The sequence below is a fragment of the Acanthochromis polyacanthus genome, chromosome 16, assembly GCF_021347895.1.
Source record: "Acanthochromis polyacanthus isolate Apoly-LR-REF ecotype Palm Island chromosome 16, KAUST_Apoly_ChrSc, whole genome shotgun sequence".
Taxonomy (NCBI): domain Eukaryota; kingdom Metazoa; phylum Chordata; class Actinopteri; family Pomacentridae; genus Acanthochromis; species Acanthochromis polyacanthus.
Window position 1 is genome coordinate 39,094,681 of NC_067128.1, and position 14,522 is coordinate 39,109,202.

Below are 14,522 nucleotides of genomic sequence, written 5' to 3' on the forward strand. Positions count from 1 at the left end.
AGCACGCTGCGATAATGTTTTTCCCTTCATCTAGCATAAGGTAAGACAAAGCAGGTCAGGTGATTCGGATGAGCTTTTCTTTCTTTGGTCAATCTCCTGTGGCCAAATGGAATGGCACTTGAATTCATACGTAGCGCGGAAACTTCAAGATTAATGCGGCTGTTCCTGCGAGAGACAGAACGCCGCGGTAACGTTCTCTGCTGCTGTCAAAATGCTGTTTGTGGTCGCATAGCTTCCATTGTATTTGTTGCTGATGGCTTTAGCCGCAGAGGAGGGTAATAATGTTTGAGGAAGAGCAGAGCCTTCATTCCCTGTGTGTGCAGACGGAGAGCAGTGGCCCCATGTCACCCTCACAAGTCCTTAATCCTCACCTCTTATTATTCACCCTGTCTGGGAGGTTCAGACTGTCTTTCATTTATCCTGCCTTTTCTCCTCAGACTGCTGCAGTGAATCCACTGATCAATTTTTCACAGCTTTCTTATTGACACTTAAAGCCTCCATTTAGGTCCCTGTCTGTGTTCTATGAGGCTTGTGGTGCTGAGGATTATATGAAGAAGGTCAGGAAGACAGTATTTTTTACAGAGAGAAGATTACATGCTGCCAATAGCACAGCAGTGTGATAGAAATCTGCAGTTGTGTGTATGAAAGGGTTTAATGGTCAGCACGGCATCTGTCTCATTTATTGCGTTTCATTGTGTGTGCTTCTGTTTTAGTTCTGACACACTCACCAATGCACTTCACTGAACAGACATATTTTCCTACTTACACTGAGTAGTACCTAGCCAGAATAAGTTTATTTAACCATTTTTCACTGAAACTACTTTGCTGGCTTCACTTTTTTTGCTACACTTTAAACCCTTAAAGCTATGCTTATCAATTTTTACAATAAACCCAATGCGTAACTTTAGAATGAAAACCACATGTTAAAACATCATGCTATTTATCTGTAACAGTCCATTTACTCACTTAGGAACACCGAGCAATGCAATCAATTTAGAGTCATGTTTCTGTCCACCTGATGAATGTAAGTCTATTATTCACTTTCTTTTAGCTCCATTTTTGGTCTCCACCAACTCCAAAGAAAAACCTACCATTTCCAGAGGGGTTTATGGGATCTTGTGCACTGAAAATAATCAAGTTTTGGAAAGAAGATTGACATCGGCAATGAAATTGAGCCAAACAAGAAAATTTAGGAGGTTAAAATCCAAATAATCAAAGAGGCATAACTACTCTCTGGAGATGAGATAAATCACAGGGAGAGGTGATAATTACCCATGAGTTTGTCTCTCTAGTGTGAGGTTCAGATGTTGTTATATTCAAATGAAAATATCCAAGAAACAAGAAGGATTAAGAGTAACAATGGGAGCTAGGGATCAGATCACAGTTCATTGTTTGATCACATGCAGAATATCATTGTGAATGAAAAATGATGCTGCATTTGGATGACATCTGAAAATAATCACAACAAGAAGCAATAATTATGTCCAATTTTATCCACATGTTCCAGTAAGACCACAACACACACACACACACACACACACACACACACACACACACACACACACACACACACACACATATATATATATATATATATATAAGTTTTTTTTTTTTTTTCATTTTTAATTGTCAAAATTTTCAAATTCCTCACTTTTTTTCCCCCCGGTAAACGTTAAGTAAACATAGCATTTATTCATGCTTTTCAGTATTTATTTCGATAAATTATACTTCTGCAACATCAGAGCTGTGTCACTATCTCTCTATACTCCTTGACCAAATCTTAATGAATCTGAATTAAATAATTTCTCAACTTTTCTTGATTCATTTATTTTTTTTAGCCACCGTGGCCCAGTAAGTCTGTATGAATGGGGTTGTGGCACACTGGAGTAAAACAGACACTCCAGTTGCAGATGGATTATTAACCTCAGGGTGTAATGCTATTACATCAATTAGATGAGCCTCTGTGGGAATTTTTGGTGAGTATTATGTGGTCCCTCCCCGCCCACCGACCACACTGTTGAAAAAATAAATGCTTTATCACATTATTCACTCCCCCCTCCCCCCTCTTTTTAAAATCTGAAATGCTGTAAAAATGACACAGTATCCTCTGCAATGTGATTGCATAAAATTCTTCTCATTGTGCTGCGGTCCACAGCAGAAACATTAACAAAGGAATGCGGGGCGACACTTAAACTCTGCTCGGCCTGAGGAGTGCTTGAGTGACAGTGAAAAAGTGAGCAGCCTTTCTTGGTGTCTCTTTATGCAGCTTCAAAACGGGATCAAATTCCCAACCCTCAGCCTTTAAAGTGACTCTCCCTGCCACCTTATGAAGCATGGTCATCATAATTGACCTACAGGGAATTATTCAGTGTATTTTATTATTTATTATCATTTATGCCTTGATGAGTTTACGAGGTCATTACTGTTCTGATGTTCTGACAGAAATAATTGTATTTCTGCTATGATCTTTGTCTGCTTGAGTGTTGACATCGAGGTTTATTTTTACACCATTTTTGGGTTAAAGTTGCCACACTTTAAGTGAACTGTCTCGGTAAATAGATGATACCTCCTTCTAATCCACCAAGGAGTCCGAGTAAGGAGTCTGGCAGGCGGCTAGGAATGCTGACAAGAGCACACAAAATCCCTTGACATCTTATTTTAGGTGGAGTAACCCCAGCGGAGCCCACAGCAGGCCAGAGCTGCAGAGCCCTGGGGGCAGAGGGCCCGGTGATGAGGCCCCAGTGGCAGCTGATGTGTCCACATTTCCAGACTCACTCATCTCCCCAGCACTGTGTGTCTCTATAGGCTCTCGGGCCAGGCGCTCTCCGAGCAATCACAGGATTAAAATAATTGGGTGTGGAGTGAAACAGTACACTGCGTGAGAGCGGGAAGGGCGTGCTGGGTCTAATTAGGAGACACTTCAAGGGATTCACTGTGGCCATATTCACAAACACACACACCGGCCACTCTGAGCGCCTGAAGACACTGATGTGATGTGTTAGCACTGACCACAAGATCCTTCATAATTGTCATAAATTTGATGTGCTGTGGGCTTGAAATAATCTCCATCCCGCGCTGCCATTCAGACAGGATGCGGGAGTCCCACTGCCCCCGTGTTTGGGTAAAGTAATTAAAATTGCTTCATATGGTGCGACTTTAATTCCTGCCGGTTTCTTAAAGGGGAAAAAAAATCAAACACTAGTTTGATTCCAATCATATCCACTCGCGAAAGACGTCCCTATGGCAAATTTACAGCTGCAATCAAAACTAATTTGCATGTTGTACTGGAGCATCTCTATCACTTTAGAGAAATATGTTTGAAATCATGCGCACACTGCAACGAGGAGTGACACTCAGGAGTTCTTGTTAAGTTTTTGAGAGGAGGCAATTTTTTATTTTTTTTTACCAATGTGCGTTTATTGTTGGCCATGTTTTACCAAAAGGCACAAATGATTTTACATAATAAAGAAAAGTGACGCTGGATAATGATGGGCTTCACTGTAGAGGACAAAGCTCATGATATAACAGCTTTTTCCTAGTCCAAAACAAAGATTGTGTTATTGCATCCTTGCACTGTCTGTGTTTCTCAGCCTCAAACCATTTTGTAAATCTTTAAAAACAGGTTGAATTGCTAAAATATATTGACAGTTACTACTGCAAATGGGATGGGTCACTGTGTATAGGTTGGATGCATACATTTCTGCAATATTTTACCAATTTTACAAGGTAATATACGGTGTTAAGGACTGCAATAGTTGGAAGAAAGCAATACAGATCATTAATAGTGATCCCACACTGCGAGAGTCATTCGGTCATGTTATTATTCCCCAAAAGGCTCCGTGAACCTATCAGGAAGAAGGCTGCTGACTTGTGTTTACCAGAGCTGGCGATACTGACGAGGTTTGGAGACAAACCAGAAATGGAACGAACGAACGAAAGAAAGAGGAAGGGTTGCACAAGGGCAATGCTTACTATTTGTTTAAAGAGACTCAGTAATTCCTGAGGCACTGCAGATTTTATCAAATGTTACACAGGCCGGGGGAAGAAAGTGCATTCGTCGGGAACTATTTTCAGCCGTGCACATTTGGTGGTCTGGTGAGTATTCCTGGGAGCAGGACGGCACATGTGGGGTTGAGTCGTATTAAATCACTGTGTGTGTGTGTGTGTGTGTGTGTGTGTGTGTGTGTGTGTGTGTGTGTGTGCACTTGTGCTACTATCTAAGTGTGGCCCAAGCGTCGTTACACATTCACCAAGTGTGGCCCTCATTACCAACAGTGGCCCATTTTCCGGACCCCTCTTGGTCATGCTTTAGATCATGCTAAAATCATGTCTAAAACCTTCTGGTGAAGTTTTATAATTTTTGCCAAGTGGGGCCCAGGAGGTAGGTATGTGTAAATATGCGCACTCGGCAGCACCCCTGTAGACAGGAACAGGTATGTCAACGACCCATTCACACACGTCGTTCACACACTCGTCTGCTGTATGAATGGCTTGCTGCTGCAGGGAGGCTCTGAGGGATTAAGAGGAGACACTACTTACTGAAGGAACCAGGCTCATTAGACATGATTTGATTCTGTTTTGTAAGGAAATTTAAAATTTTATAGAAGTCTTAACTAGCTTTAAACTTTAACTTATACTAAAATAAAGGACTATCACAACAAAAAAAGACAATTTAAGAAAAAAGTAGTAAAAGAAAACCAGAACAATATTGACCATAAAATTGCCAGGCTTGTGATAATTTCTTTAGATTTTAAATTAACCACTAAAATACAGATGTTAGACTTTTATAAAACATCTAAATTTTTTCAGTCCTAAAACACCCGGATAATTTTTCACAAGAACAAAATTTAACTTCATTTGACCATATGCTTGTTTCCTCAATCAGTACATTTGAGAATGTGTGTTGATGTTTTTGATGGAAACTACTACTTTTTAAAATGATAAAAGTCCCCTGTTTGATGGCACAGAATGACATGGGTCCCACTTAGATAGCATGGAGCGATGTTCACACTCTGCAATGGACACCGATTAAAGAAAAAAAAATAATGGAAATTTTAATTTAAAAAATCAAAGCTTAAAAGAATGTAAGACTTTTAACTGCTATCATTCGACTGGTGTGATAAAAATTATTCTAAGAAGACAAATGCAAATAATGTGTGCCATGAATATGCAAAGCTTGAATATAGCATCACTCACTGCTGGTTTTAACAAATTTTTACAATGTACTTCTGTCCTCTGTCTGTAAATAGAAGAATGTGTGTTGATGCATGGTGGAAGAAAAAGTTAACCACAGATGCCCAACTTGGATAGCATGGCATTTCATGGCATGGCATGGCATGGCATGGCATGGCATGGCATGCACACTCCAGAATGGATGAGTATGAAATGAGTTTTTGAAATGTAAAAATAGTAACCTAAGGGTATCACAAATTAATGTTATATCATTACTATCATTACTTTTCTGCTTTACATTTAATAGATTATAATAACTAACAAACACAAAGTTTAACATGACTGAACAGAAAGCTTGAACCTAACCTTCTGCTAATGTGCAACCTTGAGTGTTGTAAAGGTACAGAGCTTACATGTAGCATCGCATCATTGGTAGAAACTGCTGCGGTGTTTTCATCTTAGTATGTGGCACTCGCCACAGCTAAGTATAGATGGAAATAATCAAATGGGGATACTGACAGCAAATTAATTATTTTTTTTACAATACACAATAAGTATTAAAAAATAAATAATGCATAAAAACCTTTTGAAAATTTCTGTAATAATTAAATGAAGAAGGAAAAGAAGGTCCACTGTTGGATGGTACAGAATGATAAGAGTCCCCTCTTTGATGGCACAGAACGACATGGGCTCCCTCTTAGTTAGCATGGAGCGATGTTCACACCCCTGCATGTGTGTGTAAGAAGAGGATATATGCCTGATCAACGATTCAACTCAGAGATGAGTCACATTCAGTTCAATAATCCTGGATATTACAAAGTCCTAAGATGGTGTTTTTATAACCTTTCCATTAGTTTTTTTAAAAAAAATTCTGTTGTAAATACAACATGACTGATTGGCATAAGTCTGAAGTGTTCTTTGAGGGAAATCAAAAATGTAAATTTCAATATAGTTTGAGATGAGATGGTATATTTGATGGGTTACTTACAGAATCAGTATCTTCTAGCATAACTGGATTTAATATTTTTGTCATAATATACTAAGGTTCAACTTCAGAGTATATTTCAACCATTTTCAAACTTTATCTAATTAAATGCTATTTAGAAGCAGATAGAACAAGTATGTTTTAAGGAAAAAGAAAAGCATTACATTTTGCTAATGTTTTGTATTCTACCCAACTTTGCTTGTAATAGCAATAGCTATCACATAACACCTGCCTACAATCACGAATGTAAAACAGTAAAAAGCACAATACAAGATGTTCCGTGAACTCAAGTCAATGTTTATTTAAAGTGATGTTGAGTCCACACACACTCCTAAACTGAGGGTTTGTCACTTGCTTTTGCTGGACTCCTAACGACGGTAATGGTTTTTTTACATAATAAACTGTTCAGACAGTTTATCACATAAAAAAAACTCATAAGCTCATTAAAAGAGCCCCCCCCCCCCCCCCCCCCCCCCGGTAGTGCAGACTTTCCACCCTCAGTGATGAGTGACCACAACGATAACACACAAATTACAGAAATATTAAAAGTGATAGAAAAATAGGGAGACGCATTTAAAAACCATGAAAAGAGCTACAGACAATGAAAATATTTTTTAAAAAGCAAGAGGTCGTTATTAACAATAAAAATTAAATAATAATCAAGAAGAGCATAATAAAAAAATTGCAACAGGCAATAAAATAATGAAAAGCAAGACATAATACAATGACAAGCAAGGCACAATACAAACAATGAAGAGTTAGTGGTAATTAAAACAATGAAGTGTCATTGTAAATGGAGCATCAGTGGATGCTCCATTTACATGGACTACCAATGTTATGAGTCTAACACTGAAAGCTCCATTTTACTGGACTCTCAGTATTAACACTCTACATTGATACTCCATATGCGAGCTCCCAGAATGACATTGAACATTGATCATCCAATAGGCTCCACAGACTCTTTGACAGGACAGGCAAAAATGTAGGGGTTGCTTGGAGAAACCCCAACATTGTCTCTAGTGTTGATCAGAAGATCTATGGATTCTTTTGTATCTGTTGAAAGGAGTATTGGTACTTTGTGTCCTCTTTTCCCACGCACTTCTATCCTGGTGAGGTTTTCACACATTTTTTTTTCAAAGGCTGTGAATATAATATGTCTGAACTTTTCGTTTCACTGGCCCGTCTGGTCTCAATTTGCAACGCCTTTGATGCCTCCAGAGATCTGTTCTGATGTACATAGCCAAACAAAAATAGCATGGCAGAAAGTCTGTTGCTGACAACAAGTAGGTTGTTTGTCTTTTTGGTACCATTTGTCCTTGACGTGCGGATTTGACTGAACAGTTATGTATGTACTTTCCCTTGTTCCTTATTTTGCTCAGAAGAAGACTGCGCATCGTGGATCCTTGCTTGTGTGCAAGTGCCTTTGCAATGTCAACTTCATCTTGATGTTTTCGCATCAGGTGTCTTGTAACTTTTCTGAAAGGCTTCTCACAATAGAGGCAATAATTTTTCTTGTCATAGACACGTTTGTGTGGGGTGTTTGAGGACATTTTCACTTTGACACCCTTCAAACTGCATTCAAGGACATTTTCATCCGTTTTCATCCCAGTCTTAACTGCTTTTTTTGTGATGACTTTCTTGGCTACTTCATCATCTACTTCTGTCGGTTCATCATCAATATCATCTTCTTCTTCTGACATATCAAGGGAAAGGGAGATCTGTGGTTCTATTTCCTGAAATACAGAAAAAAAAGAATAAGAAAATGAAATGAATGCTATAAATTCTCTCACAACATTTTTGTTACAGTTTTAGCACAGTTAGAATCAATATTTGTCAGCCCTGGCCAAAAAGAAATTAATCCACAATTATCATTTCAATGACAGATATACAGTTGGTACGGAAAGTATTCAGACCCCTTGAAATTTTTCACTCTCTGTCATTGCAGCCATTTGCCAAAATCAAAAAAGTTCATTTTATTTCTCATTAATGTACACTCAGCACACCATCTTGACAGAAAAAAACAGAAATGTAGAAATTTTTGCAAATTTATTAAAAAAGAAAAACTGAAATATGACATGGTCAGAAGTATTCAGACCCTTTGCAGCGACATTCATATTTAACTCACATGCTGTCCATTTCTTCTGATCCTCCTCGAGATGGTTCTGCTTCTTTATTGGAGTCCAGCTGTGTTTAATTAAACTGATTGGGCTTGATTAGGAAAGGCACACAGCTGTCTATATAAGACCTTACACCTCACAATGCATGTCAGAGCAAATGAGAATCACGAGGTCAAAGGAACTGCCCAAGGAGCTCACAGACAGAATTGTGGCAAGGCACAGATGTGGTCAAGGTTACAAAAGAATTTCTGCAGCACTCAAGGTTCCTAAGAGCACAGTGGCCTCCATAATCCTCAAATGGAAGAACTTTGGGACGACCACAACTCTTCCTCGACCTGGCCGTCCAGCCAAACTGAGCAATTGTGGGAGAAGAGCCTTGCTGAGAGAGATAAAGAAGAACCCAAAGATCACTGTGGCTGAGCTCCAGAGATGCAGTCGGGAGATAGGAGAAAGTTCCACAAAGTCAACTATCACTGCAGCCCTACACCAGTGGGGGCTTTATGGCAGAGTGGCCCGACGGAAGCCTCTCCTCAGTGCAAGACACATGAAAGCCCGCATAGAGTTTGCCAAAAAACACATGAAGGACTCCCAGACTATGAGAAATAAGATTCTCTGGTCTGATGAGACCAAGATTGAACTTTTTGGTGTTAATTCTAAGCAGTATGTGTGGAGAAAACCAGGCACTGCTCATCACCTGCCCAATACAATCCCTACAGTGAAACATGGTGGTGGGAGCATCATGTTGTGGGAGTGTTTTTCAGCTGCAGGGACAGGACGACTGGTTGCAATTGAAGGAAGGATGAATGCGGCCAAGTACAGAGATATCCTGGAGGAAAACCTCTTCCAGAGTTGCTCAGGACCTCAGACTGGACCAAAGGGTCACCTTTCAACAGGACAATGACCCGAAGCACACAGCTACAATGACAAAGGAGTGGCTTCAGAACAATTCTGTGACCGTTCTTGACTGGCCCAGCCAGAGCCCTGACCTAAACACAATTGAGCATCTCTGGAGAGACCTCAAAATGGCTGTCCACCAATGTTCACCATCCAACCTGACAGAACTGGAGAGGATCTGCAAGGAAGAATGGCAGAGGATCCCCAAATCCAGGTGTGAAAAACTTGTTGCGTCATTCCCAAGAAGACTCATGGCTGTACTAGCTGAAAAGGGTGCTTCAACTCAATACTGAGCACAGGGTCTGAATACTTCTGACCATGTGATATTTCAGTTTTTCTTTTTTAATAAATTTGCAAAAAATTCTACATTTCTGTTTTTTTCTGTCAAGCTGGGGTGCTGAGTGTACATTAATGAGAAATAAAATGAACTTTTTTGATTTTGGCAAATGGCTGCAATGACACAGAGAGTGACAAATTTCAAGGGGTCTGAATACTTTCTATACCCACTGTATCATCTTCAATGTGAGAAGAGGAATCCATCACTACATTGCAGACACTCCCTGGCTGATCACTGTTGGCACTGTGTTGAGTGTCAATCTCATTTGATGCTTGAGGAGAGCAATTGGCTATGTGGGTTTGGTCCTGTAAAAATAACAATGCAAAATCAACATATTAAATTATGTTATAAATTTTATGATAATGTTTATAACTTCTTACAAAATGTTGAAATAGATAATTAAATGCTTACTTTCTTTCCATTGTTATTACTGTTGTTTGTGACTCCCTTGTGATCAGCTTGGTGTGTGAAACCTGTGAACACATAACAGACATTTACCATATTCAATCAATTAAGGATTACATTTGCCCTATGCATACAATCTTGCAATATTAGCTATAGTGTATGCATATATTGTTTTAATGATATGTTTAATTGGTGAGGTGACAAAGTCAGAACTGTCTGTCTGGGCACATACTTGTGATGGCTTGAAGGCATTCTTCAATGGTAGGGCGTGCTTCTGTCGATTTACACAGCATTCTGCCAATGATACCTTGATGCCTTTCCTCGCACTGAAGAGTAAAGGTGCCCGCTCTGAGATTTTGAAATAACGTCAGTGGATCGTTGGAGTAGGGTGTAGTTGCTTGATAGGGGTGCTCTCCATCTGTCAGTATGTAGTGCACCAGGCACCCTGCTGTCTGCAATACAGGAGATTCATTTGAATCAATGTCCAGTCATAATCACCCTTCCATATTGCACAGATTGCAATTATATATATATATATATATATATATATATATATATATATACAGTGCCTTGTGAAAGTATTCAGCCCCCTTGAACTTTTCAACCTTTCGCCACATTTCAGGCTTCAAACATAAAGATATAAAATTTTAATTTTTTGTCAAGAATCAACAACAAGTGGGACACAATCGTGAAGTGGAACGAAATTTATTGGATATTTTAAACTTTTTTAACAAATAAAAACCTGAAAAGTGGGGCGTGCAATATTATTCGGCCCCCTTGCATTAATACTTTGTAGCGCCACCTTTTGCTGCAATTACAGCTGCAAGTCGCTTGGGGTATGTCTCTATCAGTTTTGCACATCGAGAGACTGAAATTCTTGCCCATTCTTCCTTGCAAAACAGCTCGAGCTCAGTGAGGTTGGATGGAGAGCGTTTGTGAACAGCAGTCTTCAGCTCTGCCCACAGATTCTCCATTGGATTCAGGTCTGGACTTTGACTTGGCCATTCTAACACCTGGATACGTTTATTTGTGAACCATTCCATTGTAGATTTGGCTTTATGTTTTGGATCATTGTCCTGTTGGAAGATAAATCTCCGTCCCAGTCTCAGGTCTTTTGCAGACTCCAACAGGTTTTCTTCCAGAATGCTCCTGTATTTGGCTCCATTCATCTTCCCATCAATTTTAGCCATCTTCCCTGTCCCTGCTGAAGAAAAGCAGGCCCAAACCATGAGGCTGCCACCACCATGTTTGACAGTGGGGATGGTGTGTTCAGGGTGATGAGCTGTGTTGCTTTTACGCCAAACATATCGTTTTGCATTGTGGCCAAAAAGTTCCATTTTGGTTTCATCTGACCAGAGCACCTTCTTCCACATGTTTGGTGTGTCTCCCAGGTGGCTTGTGGCAAACTTCAAACGAGACTTTTTATGGATATCTTTGAGAAATGGCTTTCTTCTTGCCACTCTTCCATAAAGGCCAGATTTGTGCAGTGTACGACTGATTGTTGTCTTATGGACAGACTCTCCCACCTCAGCTGTAGATCTCTGCAGTTCATCCAGAGTGATCATGGGCCTCTTGGCTGCATCTCTGATCAGTCTTCTCCTTGTTGGAGGTGAAAGTTTAGAGGGACGGCCGGGTCTTGGTAGATTTGCAGTGGTCTGATACTCCTTCCATTTCAATATGATTGCTTGCACAGTGCTCCTTGAGATGTTTAAAGCTTGGGAAATCTTTTTGTATCAAAATACGGCTTTAAACTTCTCTGCAACAGTATCTCGGACCTGCCTGGTGTGTTCCTTGGTCTTCATGATGCTCTCTGCACTTTAAACAGAACCCTGAGACTATCACAGAGCAGGTGCATTTATACGGAGACTTGATTACACACAGGTGGATTCTATTAATCATCACCAGTCATTTAGGACAACACTGGATCATTCAGAGATCCTCACGGAACTTCTGGAGTGAGTTTGCTGCACTGAAAGTAAAGGGGCCGAATAATATTGCACACCCCACTTTTCAGTTTTTATTTGTTAAAAAAGTATAAAATATCCAATAAATTTCATTCCACTTCACGATTGTGTCCCAATTGTTGTTGATTCTTGACAAAAAATTAAAATTTTATATCTTTATGTTTGAAGCCTGAAATGTGGCGAAAGGTTGAAAAGTTCAAGGGGGCTGAATACTTTCACAAGGCACTGTATATGATGCGGGGGTCAATTATTTCCCAAAAGGCCGTATAATCCCTGCAAAACAGCGCATAATTCCCCCAAGAATCTCACATTTCCACGAAAAAAAGAGAAATATGCGGGCCCCGCTTGATATCACAATTTCCGCATAAAATGAGAAAACTATAACCAATATAAATGGAGTTATGAGTGAGTTTTTATGTGACGCCCGGCCTGACGTCATCAATTCGCGCATTCACACACACCAGTGTTGCCAACTTAGTGACTTTCTCACTAAATCTAGTGACTTTCCAAAGTGTCCTAGCGACTTTTTTTGGTCAAAAGCGACTAGCATCAAATCTAGCGATTTTTTTTTTTTCTGCCGTTTTGGAGACTCTGACAGGAAAACTCGGATAATTTTGCAGTTACTGTTGTTAACGAGCAGCAGGTGCTGCTGTGAGAGCTTCTTCCCCTCCGAAAGCACAGGCTGTCAGTCCAGTAACTCCGTGGCCAGACGGCAGGTGAATTGCGCATGCACAAAGTCACTACAGATCCCATCCAGACTTACGGAGCGAGATATAAATGAAAATGTTTCTTCACTGCCATACTAAAATAAACCACAACATTTAGCCTCTAGTACAAAAACATATTTTGGGTGTTTTATACTCACTTTTTGGTCTCTTCCACAACGTTATTCCTCTCTCCTACAACACTGATTACAATTACATGCAAACTGGGAAATATGCAAATTAGGCGATGGCATTATTTAGCAACTTCTAGCAACTTTTAGGACAGCCAACACCTACTTTTCATACTGAGGAGTTGGCAACACTGACACACACACTAGAAGCACGAGCTGATGCGGAGCGCGGTGCTCAGAGACGAAAAACAAGAATGGCGAATGCTCAAAGATCACATTTACCTACGAATATTTCAGCCAAAGACCAGCCAAAACAGGACCCAGATTTACTGCACGAAAGTAGGGGGAAACTTTTTTGCACCCCGTGCAACATCGTTCTGGAGCACCAAAGAAAATCAACCATGTTGCAGCACTTCTCCACGACGAAGCACAGCAAAAGGTTTGCTGAACACAAAGGACTCAAACAACAACTTAGTGGTAGCCTATTAACAGGATGTAGGAGAAGCATCACCTTTTTTTCCCCAGTTCTTATATTTCGCATCTTTTTGCATATTTCACAACTATTCGCATACTTTGCAACTTTCCGCAATTTCCCCGCAATTTCCCCCACAAAAATTGGCCTCAGGATCTCGTCACGGTGTCTCTGTGCATTCAAAATGCCATCAATAAAATGCACCTGTGTTCTTGGTCCATATCAGATGCCTGCCCATACCATAACCCCACCGCCACCATGGGCCACTCCATCCACAACACTGACATCAGAAAACCGCTCACCCACACGACACCACACACGCTGTCTGCCATCTGCCCTGAACAGTGTAAACCGGGATTCATCCGTGAAGAGAACACCTCTCCAATGTGCCAGACGCCATCGAATGTGAGCATTTGCCCACTCAAGTCGGTTACGACGACGAACTGGAGTCAGGTGGAGACCCCGATGAGGATGACGAGCTTGCAGATGAGCTTCCCTGAGACGGTTTCTGACAGTTTGTGCACAAATTCTTTGGTTATGCAAACCGATTGTTTCAGCAGCTGTCCGAGTGACTGGTCTCAGACCATCTTGGAAGTGAACATGCTGGATGTGGAGGTCCTGGGCTGGTGTGGTTACACGTGGTCTGCGGTTGTGAGGCTGGTTGGATGTACTGCCAAATTCTCTGAAACGCCTTTGGAGACAGCTTATGGTAGAGAAATGAACATTCAACACACGAGCAAAAGCTCTGGTTGACATTCCTGCTGTCAGCATGCCAATTGCACGCTCCCTCAAATCTTGCCACATCTGTGGCATTGTGCTGTGTGATAAAACTGCACCTTTCAGAGTGGCCTTTTATTGTGGGCAGTCTAAGGCACACCTGTGCACTAATCATGGTGTCTAATCAGCATCTTGATATGGCACACCTGTGAGGTGGGATGGATTATCTCAGCAAAGGAGAAGTGCTCACTATCACAGACTTAGACAGATTTGTGAACAATATTTGAGAGAAATGATGATATTGTGTTTGTGGAAAAAGTTTTAGATCTTTGAGTTCATCTCATAAAAAATGGGAGCAAAAACAAAAGTGTTGCGTTTATATTTTTTTGAGTATGTATATATAAACATTACAATGATTAAAATATTATAATATACAGTTGAGTTTATGTAAACTGATTTGAATACTGACATGTGATACAATTCACCATACAGCAGAACTAGTTTATTCATTTTCAGCTCCACATTTCACATATTTTAAAGACATGTAAACTCATAGCAGTCATCATGGCCATTAAAGCGACATTACCATCCTGTACTTACCTGGATATCTGACTCTTTCTTGTA

The 14,522-nt window shown here is 40.3% G+C and overlaps 1 long non-coding RNA gene across 2 annotated transcripts; it reads right to left on the reverse strand.

Moving 5' to 3' along the window:
* Positions 1-6,825: 6,825 nt before the first annotated feature.
* LOC127530355 (uncharacterized) lies at positions 6,826-10,456 on the reverse strand. Of its 2 annotated transcripts, XR_007936965.1 has the most exons (4): positions 10,143-10,456; positions 9,917-9,978; positions 9,676-9,810; positions 6,826-7,890 (listed from the first exon to the last, which is right to left on the reverse strand). It is a non-coding gene; the product is annotated as an uncharacterized LOC127530355 (long non-coding RNA). The 2 variants fall into 2 exon arrangements; XR_007936966.1 differs by lacking the exon at positions 6,826-7,890 and having other exon boundaries at positions 9,297-9,810.
* Positions 10,457-14,522: the final 4,066 nt, after the last annotated feature.